This window comes from Acanthochromis polyacanthus, chromosome 8 (assembly GCF_021347895.1).
Source record: "Acanthochromis polyacanthus isolate Apoly-LR-REF ecotype Palm Island chromosome 8, KAUST_Apoly_ChrSc, whole genome shotgun sequence".
In the NCBI taxonomy this organism is placed as follows: Eukaryota; Metazoa; Chordata; class Actinopteri; family Pomacentridae; genus Acanthochromis; species Acanthochromis polyacanthus.
Window position 1 is genome coordinate 17714560 of NC_067120.1, and position 16086 is coordinate 17730645.

At 42.0% G+C, this 16086-nt stretch overlaps 1 protein-coding gene across 2 annotated transcripts in view; it reads right to left on the bottom strand.

The window, feature by feature from the left end:
• Positions 1–14951, bottom strand: part of shisal1b (shisa like 1b) — a 44401-nt gene extending 29450 nt beyond the window's left edge. The window contains exon 1 of one of the 2 annotated variants that reach the window (XM_051952185.1): positions 14278–14934. The gene's annotated coding sequence lies outside the window, so the exon portion shown is untranslated. Of the gene's footprint in view, positions 1–14277 lie in introns of both variants that reach the window. The other variant, XM_051952184.1, reaches the window with a different exon arrangement.
• Positions 14952–16086: the final 1135 nt, after the last annotated feature.

The following is a 16086-nucleotide window of genomic DNA, read 5'->3' on the forward strand; positions in this document are numbered from 1 at the left end:
CAGGGGTTTGATGAGGAAAAGTGCAGTGGAAGATTTTTGGGCTATTTGGAGATTACACACAGCGATAAGACGGGACTGTCTCATGAACATGCTTGTCCGAGTCTTATTTTTGTTCTGACATTAACTTCAAAGTATATGACACATTATTATGCTTTCTAAAAGTCATTATTTATTTATTTTGGCCTGCAATGCCTTTTATCTGAGAAGCTTTCAAGTTTGCAAATGCAAAGGCTTGACATTACAATTCTGCCTCTCTCTGTACTGCTCAAAAATATTTTTAGAAGAAGCATTTAGCCCTGTCATTTTGAGTATTCACATAACCTTTTTTTTTTTAATTTATTTTTTCTTCTCCTGTATGGATGATAGTAGTTGGATATTAATGCGCTTACTGTGCCTCGTTATTAGGTTTTCCACAAAAAACAAACACACTTTCTGTTGCGACACAGGCCCTTAATCCATGCTAATGTGCACGATCAATCACCCTAAAACAGATGAGCTTGTGAGCACACAGAGTGAAGCACAGTTTAGAGATAGGACTCCCACTTCACACAGGGGATGAGTGAGCAGCAGCTAAGCAACTGTGGGTCTGCTGACGGGCTCACATCCAAACACTGATCAGTGTTGTGTTGCAACCAGCCCTGTCCTTAATTGATGCTCGCTTTTACTGTCATCATAATAAATTGGGTTTCATTCACTTTTGATGACATTAGAGCGTCACTCACAAGCCCCGCAGTGCTCAATTAGGCTATGAGCCCATGTTGGGAGATTTAGAGCTGTGATCTCATGATTATTATTGGTACACAGGACTGAATTGTGTGCAGCGCCATTGTCAGTGCGTGAAGAGTGGGAGCCTGAGTCACTAGAAGAGGTGGCTGGTGGATGTGTACACAGCATGTGTCAGAAGTGGAGTCGTGGATATTAGAAGACATTATGTTTTTGTCCGTTACAGCTGTTGACTATGTATAAAAAAAGACGGATGTAGCCTCCAGGGCGGAAAAGTGAAGCCAATGTAGAGGTGACTTCAATCTTCATTCTTTCTAATGACCAACAAAGAGCAAGTCCTCTGGTTTCTGAGTTTTTGAATATAGAATGATGTTCATTTTGTAAATCCATAGTGAAAATTATAGAGCAGGATATGCTTTAGGGCGGAGCCACGTTTTCACTGACAACTCATTATCATATGGGCATGCACAGTGTCCTCAGTTTCTGGTTTCAAAAGACCAAGATGGCAGCTTTAGGGGTCCACATTTGATATTTTAAACAAAAACAGTATTCCTCAAAACTAATGGGTGGAGTCAAGATGGCCATGTGCATCTTTTACATTAACAACACAACCACAACATTAAAATCACTCACAGCTTAAGTGTATAATATTAATCATCTCAATACAACTCAATCTTCCGTTGGGAATCCTTGGATCCTATGATTCATGCGCATGTTTCTTTGACACGTACCACTCATTTAAACATCGCCAATCAAGCACACCCACTCATGGCAAAGGCAGTCACCAACAGTAAAAGCCTCCCCCAGCAGGACAATATGCACTGCCATGTCTCAATAACTGCTCAGGAAAGGCTTGAGGAACATGACAAATAGCCCAAGAATTGACCGAACCTCATAATTCTCCGTACTGAAACCTGATCAAGAATCTACAGGATGTTCAGAAGAAGTCCAATTCATTGAAGCCCCACCTTGTGACCCAGAGGATCCAGAGCCAACATCCCACCACAGGACACCCACAGAGGTCTCGTGTCCATGCCCCGATGAGTCAGAGGGGTTTTGGCAGCATGAGGGGAGCCTACACAATATTAATAATGTGGTTTGAATGTTGTTATGATCGATGTATGTGCTCTGTGAATCATAGAGAAACAAAAAGGGAGAAATGACGCATGTTTGGGGTCTCACTGCAGAGAGAAAATTGAGTCTTAATGGTAGCTCACGATGGATGAGAATCTAAACACCTTCAGTGTCACATTAGATTTAATTTATTGCCTTAAAAGCACTAATGAAAGCTGTTTTTCCAGATGGCTCAGAGTTTGTACGGAAACCCGGTCAGCCAAGATAAAAGGACAAGCTGCTCCAAAGTTAGTTACTGTAAACAAATTCTATGATAAATCAAAAAGGATTTCAGGACAACAGGATTTATTTCTAGCGAAATGCCAACCAATGCCTCTCCAGTGTTTTTGATCTGGCATCTTTTCATTACAATCTGATCAGAGTAACAACAGCTTATGCAATTGTGTTGCATTTCTGTGAGCTCAGAACTGCAGAACTCGACATAAATTTGACTGACAAACAGAGGATCTTCTTTGGTTTGTATGATCCATCACCTGAATAAATTTTCCAGATCAAATGTTCTAAAATAAGACTGGCGGCAGCAGCAATGTGTTTTGGTCTAGTGGCTTGATGTCGCCTGGGAGACATTTACGTCACAGAGGACAAGGGGAAAAATTTTTTACATCAAGTAATTAGCACCCACAGTGTAGTGTACAGGAAATGAATACAGTCGATCTTTTAAAAAAAAAAAAGTCAAGGGAGAAAAACACAGCGGGGTTGCCATGGAGCTTGTTGTGGAGAGTTTGGCCAATATGGCAGCCTAATGGATTCAGCTATTGTGTGGTGCAGTTACCTTACCGCATGGGTGGTCTGTTTCAGTTTTGGACTTGGTGATGGTTTGTTAGCTTAACACAAGCAGAGGATGAGAAGAGAACTGTAATCAAACTTACATCTGCTGCTGGCACATTGTGCTTCTACCTGCTGAGTGCCGTCACGCTGATGGAAACCATCCTACCTCCCACATTCACTTTGTCTTACACCCTTAATTCATCATCAGTTTGGATCCAACAGGCAGATTGGAAAGATATAGATGTCTTTGTGTGAAAATCCACTCTCAAGTCAAATCAGAATAATAATTCAACTTGTTCTAAATGAAAAACTTTGTGATACCTGACAGAAAAGGCTGTACGGCATCACATTGAATCAGGAAATCTACTGAAGGGAGAGTTTTAGTTGATATTTCTGCAAAAGGTAATATCAGCATCCATTTGGAAATAAAGCTCCCCCAGCAGTGGTTCCTAACTGATCATTTCACCTCGCTACACTACACATACATTTCAAGTTGAATAAGCAACTAGGATCACAACCACAGCGAGAGGAAAATAAATCTGATACATTCTCTTAAGCTTACACCACATATAGAAAAGGATAATTACAACACATCCAAACACCCCAGAGATCTATATCACACTGTAGCTCATCGGAGAAAGTCTGATTCTGACCAAATGAGAATTTAACAGGGCGATTCTTTCATCGGTAATTTTTGCATGGCAATAAATATATGCATGCAGTGAGGGAGAGACAGCTAATGAGACAGCTACTGGAGTCTAATAACTTGAATTCATTATACAATCAAGGTCTCAAAGTCAGCTGGGGGAAGAAAATTCTTGGAGCCTCTTCTAACATAATGCAGAGCTACAAAGATCTTGTTTCCATGGGATGCAGAATGAATGAATGCAGCTCACTTGATGCGACTTGTGCCTTTGCAAGAGAGTGGATGAAAGTATCCAGTATCTTACTGCTATTGGTTATGTATCAATCCATAAAACAAGAGGAGCAAGAGAAAAAGCAGCTGCAGTCCTTGGTTCCCGTTTCTTTTGATTTGCGCTGAAAATATTAGTTGAATAATCAATTACTCGAAATAAGGTTACTCGATTATTAAATCACATATCAGGCAAACATGCCAGTTACTTTGTGTCGTTGCACTTTTCATCATGGTGAATGTAATATCATTCACTAATAAATAAATGTCACCAAAAGGTCTATTTAGTAAATGTTCTGGAGTTCTTCCTCAGCAGGAGAAGCTTTTTTTTTGCCATCATGGGAGTGGAAATCACTGATTCCTAAGATGATTTCTAGGGTTAAAAGAAGTTTTACTGTTGTTAAAATGTAAATCCTTCCCTTTTTTTCTGGTATTTTCTTTGAGTCCTTTTCATCAGACAAAACTAGCAATCTAAAGATATGGGAAATTGTGATGAGCATTTTTTACTGTTTCTGAGCATTTTACGGTCTAAGATTTCATCAGGAAATTATTTGGTTTCCAAGCAGTTGACAGATTGATTCATTTATATAAATAGCGAGTATTAGTTTCAACCCTAGTTTGCATTTGAGTTTTGTTGTCCCTGAGCAACATCTCTTGTGTTGATAGTTTTGCTTTGATCAAGCGACTCAGAGGACCGGGTGTTGCTGAGTTTGACTGCTAAATGTCACGGAGATACAGTAGCTGTCGCAGTTCAGTCACTTTCAAGGCCACGGGAAGCCTTCCAGGAATTGTTCTGCAGCAGCTCCCAACACTTGCAGTTCCATCAAGGTTCTGAGCTGCCTGCAGGCTGCAAAGGCCTCATCTGTCAACGTATCAGCGCTTTGGCAGTCAAATTCAGTTTTCTTTCGTAGTTGGACAGTGACTCATGCAGAATAACTGGACGTGTTTTGGCTCTGGGGTTTGGGAGACATATCCCGTGGACGTTTTTGGTGTCTGTGATGCAGACAGGCACGACAGTATCTCCCAGACACAAGCCAGCATTGTTTGTTTGGATTTGCTTTAACACCCCACTCCGAGCTCATTTGGTTTCTCTTGGAAATGTTCCATGTCATCATCCGCCTGACCCTGGATTTAAAATAGCTTCTACCCACAGACAAACAGCCCGGTGGGAATTTCAAAAATGAAAGAGAAAATCATGACATGAGACAGCAATGCATGACAGAACTGCAGCTAAAACACGTTGGTTGGTAATCCATGTTGTCTCCCTCTGGCCTGCAGTAATATTGTAGGGTTACACAGACCAGCATGACAGAGAGGCAACACGACATTACAAGTTGGCAGTTTGAGAAACTGTAATGTTCTGTGTGATCCAGTAGTTACTAACAAGCCTGAAACTGTAAAGACACTAATCTGATAGATGGTTTATGATGGGTTTAGGGTATGTTTACTCACACTGCTCTGCACAATAAATGTGTGATAAGAATTCCTAGTCCTTGTGACTCTGAAATGTAAATTTATACAAAGAGGATAACATTAATACTGGAGGCAGTGTCGTTAAAAGACAGGCAAGAACATAAGCATACTTGGGGCATGCCATTTAATTTTTCTTCTTCCTGCTTTGAGATTGCTAAAGAAACGATGAATGAGTGGTCTTTTATCACGTTATAACCGTGCAAGATAAAATCCAACATAAACTTGGGACATAAGATGATAAATGTCGTCAAAACACTTTTGTCTGCTGGCTAGAAAGCCAAAACACACAAAGAGCTGAAGGGACGCAGATGTGCTGCCTCCTCCAACCACAGGACTACAGCTGCCAGTGAAATAAACTGTCTGGGGATTGTGACCTTTACCTTAAGGTTTCAGTATGATCGATTGGTAAAATAACGGAAAAAATTAGCTATATACTCTAAATGTGCAAGCCATTCCTTGGAGCGTGTCACTAAAAAGACCCTGGTACTTAGTAAGTGCTATTTTGCCCACACTGCCTGAAAATATCAATAGAAAACTCTTAATCCTCAGAGATTTTTACAAGTGTGTTGGATCCAAAAGTAGCTCACTGATCATACAGAGGTGGGAGGGTTTACCCTGGGATGACCTCCTCAGCCAAAGTCTGCCTTCAGAGGTTTAACACCCAACACCAAACCCTGTCCAACTTAGCCTCAAAATAGCTTTGATAGATACACCGCAGAGAACGTGGGAGTTCTCGAACACCTCGAGATCTCAGAGGTCACAGAGGGTAGCGGTTATAGACAACCCCACACCGTGCATGTCAAGAATATCTCAGATGAGAACGGATAATGCTCCACACCGCTTCACATCCAAATGCTAATGGTGTTTTGGCAGCCAGTTTATACAGCCTGTTAGAAAAACCTTAAAATGCAAAGAACCGTTTGTTGGCGGTTCCAACAGTCGTTATTGGAAGTGTCGGTTGACTGGCCATCGTAGTGGGATTGCACCTCGTTAATGAAGTTGTCCTGACTTTGACCCAAAGGGAGTGAACTCAGCTCGGTTTGTATAAGTTTGGCGGATCTTCTGTAAATAATAACTTCCTACTATGTCCTGAAATGCTCCCTGAATGCCATTAAGTTCAACTCTAAGCCCTGATAATATAATTTTGCGCTAAAAGCTCTCACATCACCACAAAAGAGATTTCTGGGAATGTGGAAGGATTTTTTATCATCAAAATGAACAATAGCAAAGTTACCTGCCGTTATTCACTGACAATATATGGATGTGATTATCATGCCTGTTTAAATCATTAGCCATTATGGGAGAGAGGATTATGGTGAGCCAGTATATTACACAGTGAATCAAAAAATACAGTCATTTGAGCCAACAATGACTCATGGCTTGTAGTGAGGCTTTATATAGCACATCATCTCTGACAGCATGGCGAAAGCACACAAATATGATCAAATGTTCAAACACACATGCACAGCAGCAGGGTTGACATTATGGCTTTGTGGATTGGGGCATTTGTGAAGCCGCTGGCTCGGTGACAAAAGCCCAATCTCCCACAGACACACACAGCTTTTATCCGCATTCATATGTTTTCTGCTTTGTACCGACGGCAGCTGCACTTTTATTGTGTTTTAACGATGAGGTCCACCACCAGTGAATAGAAAAACTAGAAGAAATACATTGTTTTAAGAATCAGGACCCCAGAGAACTGCACAGGTCTGCTCACACAGAGGACCCAATCTGTACTTATATTAAAGTGTCACAGTACTGCTGCCTTTGAAAGCGTTATGATCTATTACACTGAATAACACTTCATAATGAAGATATATTGTTTGAGGCTTTTGATTTGTATGCGTTTTAAAACAATAAAAGGTTCAAAAGTTATTCTGAAATCCTGCAAAAAGCGAGCACTTTCTTTGAGTAACGGTAAAAAAAAAAAATCCATCTGCAAGTGAGAGTGAGGGTGCACTTTTTGCACTTTTTGATATTTTGAGTTCTCCCTCCACTTGTGCCCCGGTCAATGAGAAATATCTCAGAGATATTCTTGAAGCTTCTGAAAGCTGTTAAACAAACCTTTGCTCTGTTTGTTTTTTGACATACCATATCCTGCTTCAACAGGTCAACAACCACTGACGTGCTCAGAAATAATTTTTTATTGATTATCTGTCCACAAGTTTAAGATGGACTAAAACTATTTTCTATCCCTCAGCAAGAAAGCAATAGCAATACTAAAGCGAGCATCTAATGGAGAGGCTGCGTGCCCAGCTCTTCCTTCACTCCCCACACTTGCCACTTCTTGTTGACATTGTGCAGGTAGATGCATTCACACCGCCACCTCAACATGCTCCTTTTGTCTGCTTTTTAAAAGCTTCTTCTCTATATTGAAAGGCTGAGCCAAAGTGACAGAGGCTGTGCTGCACCCCCGGCTCTGTAATCAACAGCCAGTGTCTGACATCAGCGTTTAACCCTTCATTCACACCCAGCACATCGCAGCTGTCAGTCACAGCTGCTCTCTCTCAACAACACCTCTCACTAAAAGGAGGTCAGGCAAACCAATGCTTTTACATAGAAGCTGTTAAAGGCAGGGAAATTAAATAATCGTCTTTTTGCCTTTTCTTCTGGATGATTCCAGTAGTGACTTTAGAATGAGGCAAATGTAAATTAGCACCAGGAGTCTAACCTGCTGAGTTCATTATAACTGCAGGATTCATTCCACAGATGAAATCAAAAGGTGTATGTGAAGGTGAACATGGTTTAGATTTGATGAAAATAACTTGCAAAAGATATTTCTATATGCTCCTCGACCAAATCTCTTCTCTGCTTACAGTGTCACACATCTAGAAGGAGCTTTTTCATGCGGGTCTGTTTGGCTTTCCTCGGTTTACATGACAGCAGACGCAGAGTTTGCACAGACATGGAGCCTTTCTTATCTTATAGTTTACTCTGCAAGCTGAAAGCTGCTGTATCTGCTGTGCACTTTAAATCAACACACTTCAAGTGGGGTTTTCTTCACAGCTTCATGATCTCTAGGTGTTTACATTTGAGCGTGTTTGGTTTGATTTCTTGTACAAAACTGCATTTAATTATAGGCCATAATTCCTGTGTCCCTCCATCACACATAGCACTAAAATAATTACATTTAGTTCTCAGAGAGAGATTCGTCTTTGTGCTTAGATGTGACCAAAGCAGGAATTACATTGATCACTACAGGTGTTCATTCATTGGTTGACACATAATAACATTGATCGAAGGTGTCCTTCAGTGGAATAAGTCAACTGAAGGTTAAACACAAGTCGAGTTTAGCAGCAGCATGCTTTGGTCACATGTCAGATGCTGCTATACCCAATAATGAGAATTGACGGCGTGTGTGGGGTCATGTGTAAAGATTGAAATGTCAATATTCAACTTATGCTCTGAGGGTTTTTTTGAAAGTCACCCCAGGGAAAAGTCCCACCAAGACCTTTTTAAGACAGTTGAGGTTTTTAAGAACTCCTAATAAACTGACTCCGCTGAAGGTATTACAATATACAGTCGAAGCTTCATACTTATGTATGGAAACAAACAAGCACATATACTGATTTGCATAACAGGTCCACCCCAGTAAATATTTTCCTGCCTCTGATTTCCCCAAGTATTCATTTGTCTCCCTGTGAACAACCATTCAGATATGATTTAACTGCTTCAGATGGGTTAATGCTCAAAGGAGTCTGAATCAATGTCCTTCTTGCCTTTTGTGCCGACCACATACACACCTAAATACACACAGCAAACACTGCATTAATATTCAAAACAGCCAGTAGGTAAACCTGCGTCTGAATTTCAGCTGCTTGTCTGTTATTTGATTATTCCTTCAGCCTCTAATTTCAGTAGCTGCACAAAAGAGGAAGTGCCTTCCTGATGCCAAACACCCCCACCCCTCAAGAGAGAAGGAGAGAGAGAAAAACAATACACAGCCGCACAGCTCAAAACAATGCACAGAGACACAGATGAAAAGGGTGAAAATACATGCACCTCGACATTTTAACATTTAGATGTAGCCAAAAGCATTTAATGGGCTGTTGTATCCGGCCAAAATGAGTTAAAAGTGCAGCCGTATTTGTGTTTCAAGATGTATGACTGCTGAGAACAATAGTGTTACAGTATGCCTAGAGGGGTCAGCATGCATACAGCCACCGTGTGGATCAAGCTACTGATATCAGCACTGACAGTATAATGGACCTGCTGGCTTTCTGCCTCCAGCATCTCGTGGTGACAGCACTGAAGTACACGGTGGGAGAGCGAATGTTTGCAGCTGATGAGCAGAGATGGTGTGTGAGGTCTTCGCCAGATTATCATCTGTTCGCTGGGATCTGATATGGAGGGAAGTCGGCATCAAAGGCACCGTCAAAGCTTCATCAAGGAACCGGCCTCTCTGTCTAACTTTCTCTCTTCCTCCCTACAACTGTGCACACACACCATACTGCACACACTCTCTTTCTAACTCTTCTGCTTTCTAATAAGCACAGACACACGTAGCTAACATGAATTAAAGCGCACGCAGGAAACACTGTACACCCACTGACACACACACTCAGAGCCAAGCCCAGGGCCGGGGAACTCGGTGTGAACCCTGTGGAGAGAGATGTCAAGATGACAGACCAGATAAACCAAATGAATGCAGAGTTTTCTGCACAGCAGATCGGAAAACAAGACACTTCTGTGCTCGCTGAGTGACTACATGCTGCTGTTTATTTTGGGCTGGAGAATGTAATTATTTGGCTGCCACTGGTGCTGTTGGTGTTATTAATCAGTTATACTCTCTGTTGGAAACTGTTCAATATGATTTTTGGGAGGGGTGGGTGGCAGATGAAGGGATCCAGTGCTCTCAGAACATCAGATAAAAGCCTTTGTTCTGTTCAGATGTGCAAACAAAAGTAGATCAGTGCTGCTTACTTTTTTCCTTAGCTCTTTAGCTGATTTCTTCAATTGTGTTGAGTTTTAAATACCATTAAAGTGTAATTATGCAAAGAACATGTCAACCTATAATTAGAAAATGGGGTTTTAAAGTGGAGTCCACCTGAAGGAGGTGATCTGACATTACTTTGAGTGAAGTCTGGTGAGGTTGGCCTACATTTACAACGTAATTAAAACTCAGATGGAATGGCGCTAAATCCGTACACGGAAGATAAACAAAGCAGAAATTCAATTAATTGGTAGATTGTCAGAAAGCCTACTGCCAACAGTTCAATAATTCATTTGCTGTCATTCATCAAGCAAAAATATGAAACAGCTTCAAAATTGTAAAATTTGCTGCTTCTCTCAGATTCATACCCAGCATATTTGGCTTCATTACCACTAGTCTCTGCAAGCCAGACCATTCTGTACAACATAATGATCACCTCACTATCATTCTGCTTCAGGGAAAAACACAGCCTGCTTCATTAAACCAATCACAGTCATCTGTGATGGAACTAAACGAAGGATGCAACTTCATTATTTCTTAAAAAATATTAATACGCGATGTTGTTTTGGAAGAGGAACGCTGTCATTTCTAGATAATTCACTGACATAGACATGGCTGTGCTACTGCATGATACAAATCTTTGACAAAACTTGAAATTTTCCAGTGTAGCAGGTTGCTGCTCAGGGGATGATGTCTTTTCCTGTAGCAAAGTGGATTTTGAAAACGCTAGCACTCAGATAACTGAAGGAGAGGAGAAATCCGTCTGGAATAAGGGACTGTGCAGACTTTTACCCACAGCCTACATCTGGTGAGTCACATAATGACTGCTGATACAACAAACAATTTTAAGATCTAATCTTGGGGTTTAGGGCTGCTCAGTGGAATAGTGGTTTATCACTTTCGCCTTGCAGCAAGAAGGCCCCCGGTTCAAATCCCGGGGTGAGCCTGGGATCTTTCTGCATGGAGTTTGCATGTTCTCCCTGTGCATGCGTGGGTTTTCTCCGGGCTTCCTCCCACAGTCCAAAAATATGCTGAGGTTAATTGATGACTCTAAATTGCCCGTAGGTGTGAATGTGAGTGTGATTGTGTGTCTGTATATGTAGCCCTGCAACAGACTGGCGACCTGTCCAGGGTGTCCCCTGCCTTCGCCCGAGTCAGCTGGGATAGGCTCCAGCACCCCCCATGACCCTAGTGAGGATAAAGCGGTGCATAGAGAATGGATGAATGGATGGATCTTGGGGTTTAGAAAATGATTTTACTATTTCCAAACACTTTTGGGATGCTGAATTCATTAACATAAAAAAGGGCAAATGAAGAATGAAAATTATCATAAACTGCAGCCTTAACAATCGCATGTTTGTTTCTTTTTTCTTCCATATTTTGTGTCTACATGAAATTCTGCTGCCTTCAGCTAGACTCGTGTGGCTCCAGCCACCTGTTAATCGTCGCGTCCATGAATGTCAGATCGGGCCCAATGCGGTTTGCAGCTGTGCTTTAATAGGAACAGCTGTGGGTCAGAACAAAAATTAAAATGCTCAAACAAACAAGTTTACTAAGGGTTTGAGGGACCTGGGCACTCCTACCTATGGGTTATCACTCAGATAACTTGCTGTAGAGCGCTTTAGTTGATTGCTTTTTTATTCATTCATTCATGGTTGGCCTGTCTGCCTCTTGCTGCCTGGTATGTAAGTATGGAAGTGGTGTTAAAAAGAGGACTTAAACACAACGGCAGATTGTGAAATGCTGCATACAACTGGTAAAGAACTGGTAAATAGACTCTTGGGTTATACAGATTTAGTACAGTAGTAGCGTGAATTGGGTAATGAGCTAAATTGTGTTCTTTTTATAAATCATACAGCTTTCTGCAAGGAGGAAATTTGAGAATATGCAGTTACAAAGCAGGCAGGATTTTCACTTTCCAGTTGAAAATTGCATCTGTTTAGTTGTGATAAACTGGGGACACACTTTAATCTCACCATAACCAAAGATAGACTCTGAAGTTTCACTTTGTGCTCACTCCTAAATAACCTACTCTGTCTGCACTCTGATATGTCCAGATATATGGCTGGATTTAGGGTGTTGTGATGATAGCAGAACAGAGAAGGCGCTGCTCAGTATAGCTGAGAAGTTGTTTTTTTTCTGCCTCATCTGGACCGTGATAAGAACCACCGTCCGTGAGATGACGATAACCGCAGTTGTATTAATTTCAGCCCTGCACCTCTGACTTTTATGTTGGAAGATTCAGGCCCCAGGAACGCTTCCTCTGCCAAAAGATTGTCTGCATCTGGTGCTGCCAGCTACTCTGCAGTTTTGACACCAGTTTGATCATCTGTTCTGAATTTGAAATGCTCCTCACTTAAAATTTTCACCTTGAGGGCTTCTGCCAAGCCACTGGTCACGAAGCGTCTCCCTGCTCCACCTTCCCTGATGTGAGAATGTGTGTGCGTTCACTACTGAGTGGCTGTAAGTGTGATCTGGCCTTTGTGCATGCATGTGTGCTTTTGTGCATACTGTATGCCTGGGGGGAAAGAGAGTGCATACTGTATGTGTGAAGAAATGTGTGCACCAAGCGCACATTAACACCCTCTCAATGTCAATGACTCCTCCTAGTCAGGGACGTCAGTGAGCGACTGATGGACCATAACTGTCCATGTGAGTAGAACAGTGGTGTGTGCGTGCCAGAGACAAGGTGACACATGAAACGGTCTTCTGATGACTGATGGACGAAGCAGGACGTCCTGACCTGACCGATGCTCTGTCACTCCTATAGAGGTAACAGTGATTATGTGAACACACAAACACATAAAGTCCAGACTAAACACAGAACGAGAACGATCACTGCACTGATGTGCTGCTGCATGATTCTTTATAAAATCAAATTCTTCGCTTCAGGGCTTTCTGTATAAACACATACTGCTGAGTGTGGACCAACACTTCCTTGTCACTGAAATGAATACAGGGTGGGCTTAGCTTATGCAATCTCTCTCCTTTTGTGTCAAAACACACACAGTGCAGAGTAATTGCCCCACCATGCCTCCACCTGTGTTTACAGGGAGAACACAATACTCGATCTCCTGTCCTCTTCTTGAGTACATTTTGAATCAAACTGCCCCCCCCCCCGCCCAACAGCGTACATTTTAAAAAAAACTTTACTGTTCCGTAGCTCAGTTAAGCCTGCATTAAACGTCTTTGTTGCCAGCAGACAGAGGCCAACCTTCCCATCTCCAAGGCACTCATCTTGTCCATGCTGAAAAATGGCCGCAAGAAGATTTTGTGACAAATAATGAGCAAAATGGGTCATTATTGGTCTCAAGGAGAGTTTTTCAGTCACACATTATAACTAATACAGCCTGAACAAAGGCTGTGCAGAGTCCTTCAGGAGCTTGTTTATCACACATATTGCAAAGCTGCTCATTATTATGGTCCATACAGTGATCGCAATGTACAAAAGGGGAGAATAATTATTTTAAATAATTTTTCTTCTTATTCTCTTTTTGTTTGACCCGTTTAGAGCATGAATAATTTCCTCCACTCGTGGTAATTAAAGGTGAGGGTTCACCGAACAGACCTTTAACACACAGCAGAGAGACATGAACAGACGCAGCACACAAACGCACTTTCTATGCACATGTCCTTAGAGCACACACACTGGCACAATGTTCACTGTCGTGAGAAATCATAAAAGCTCAAAAAACTGCTGCCCCTGGACCAGTTTTCACATAAAAACGAGAGAAACGCGAGAGCAGGATTTTTCACAGAGGAACAGGCTTTTGTGTGAATGAACAAAGGGAATCTCCTTTCTCCTGTGCTCCTCTCTAACCTAAATCCTATCATGTGCCACCAAGCGTCTCCCACACGCCTGTTTCCAAGTTACCGGCAGCGTCGGCTGCCAATCCCGCTTAATTGCCTCCTGTGTAAAGTGACGGCCGAGGAGCGGCGATGAGAGCGAGCTGTCCTCGCCTTTTCCTGCAGCTCACTCTCTACTACCTTGCCAGAGGAGAGACTCCAAATGAGAATTGCACTGTACACCTTTGGGAAATTACACAATAGTGTTGACCTGGAGTAAAACTTCCATAATCAACCTGAAGACTTGCTGTATGCAAAAGCAATATCATTAAAACGTAACTGTGGGAGTTTTAATTTTGAGAAAGAAAATGTTCTCAATTTAGAAAACTGCTCTGTGAGGACATTTAATTGGAGCTGTAAGAGAGGGATGGAAAGCACATGAATATGGAGTGTTCTGATAAGAAATGTCTTGATGGAAGTAAAAGTAAAGAACAGATAGAACAGCAGGCAGTTTTCTTTTAACGATAACCAGCTTTTCCTCACTAACCTTGCACGAGCCTGGAGAAAAAAGATCTTCTCGCTCACTCCCGCTCACAGAATTTACCACCCTGTTGCTCCTTGTTCCCTCTTCCTTTGTTGTGTCTTCCTCACAAATAGATCCTCCTCATCCTTGGGACTGGGGCTGGAATTAACAGCACACGAGGGAAGCCAGGCGGAGGAGAAAGAAAACACACCAGAGAAGAAAAGAAACACACTCTTCTCACCCCTAAGTCCTCCTTGGCAGTGTATCCCCATCCGTCAGAGCACAGCGACTGAGTGTGAGAGAGAGTGAGAGAGGGAGAGAGATAGAGTGAGACAGAGAGAGTGAGAGAGGGAGAGATGAAATGATACTAAGTGGGCGAGTCACAGAGAAAGTGAGAGAGGGAGGGAGAGAGAGAGGGAGAGACTGTACGTATGCACTGGAGGGTGATCCTCTGTACTGAATGAGCTCCTGTTTTTCTCCCTGTCTGTCTCCTCTGCATGCATTCCTTCCCGACAGAAGCCACAAGGTCAGCTGCTTTTACAGTAACAACACTTGGTTTGCTCTTGAGGGAAAAGACTTCCTGTTAGCTCGCGGCTCAACTTCCCTCATGAGTGAAATCACCCGGAGTTTGGTGCTTTTTCAAATCCCCTCTCTCTTGCACTCATCTTAGCAAGTGTTAATCTAATCTCCTCTCTCCCGACGCTGCCTGTCCAGAGGTTATTCCAACTGACAGCGAGTCTGCTGCAATTTAATTTTGGGTACTCGGTGTACAAATAAACAAAACCAACAGAAGCGGGCTTCTGCATATTTAGTGGATACTGTTCCAATTTGCAAGTATAAAGAACACAAAAGGACAATTAAGTGAATCACTGCCTGAAGACAGAATTGTATCGCCTGGAAAACTGCTCTCCAAGTATTTGATCAATGGAAAAGGAGACAATAACCGAACATTGTGCCTCATCTACAGCGCAGATTAGTTGACAGTGAGAGACTCGACTGACAGAAAGTGAATCAGGAAATTCGATGCTTTTGCTTCGTCAAATCTGATAAACTAAATATCTTTGTAGTGCTGCCAATCTGAATATGTCATCTTGGACTCTGAAAAACCAGAATGGGCTATTTTCAAAAGAACATAAACTTATTAATCTGTTGAGAAGAGAATGATGAGACAAATCGCAACGCTGAAACAATTAGTGAGTTAATCGATTAGTTGTTGGCAAGAAAATTAGAATTTCAATGATTTTATTCATGTAACTGACAGATTTTTAGGAAGACTCAATATTTGCTGCCTTCAGCTTATTAAATATTAAGTGAAATGATTAATTAATAATGGTTCTATGGTTCGATACGGTTAATTGCAGTCGTATTGCATTGGTGTGAAAATGTTAATGAGATGGCCCAATATGCATCACATAACAGATTTGCATGATAATGGACAATGGGTGAATTACGATCACCTCCTAGCTCTGTTATAGGGCAGAATTAAATGAAAAACTCCAGGAAAACTCTTGTACGCCTTGATTCACGTCACTAAAGAACACACGAGTGAGAAGTGCTGGTTTTGTGCCATTTAGGGGTGTAAAGAGAAACCAGTATTGTCTCTGGTGATTCGGTCTTGCAAGTGCAGCACAGCCTGTACGTATGAAACATGCCGTATCCGCGATACTCTGCCTTTCTTCTTCTGCTCTCCGGGTTCCTGATGTGACATGGCAGCCACAGAGCCTAAGTGTCTCCCCTGAGCACAGTGAGCACTGGATCAATATGCACATGAAGCGGTGGATCAATCGGGTCGCAAACATCAGCGAGAGGTGATTCAGGGGCCAATCTGACAGC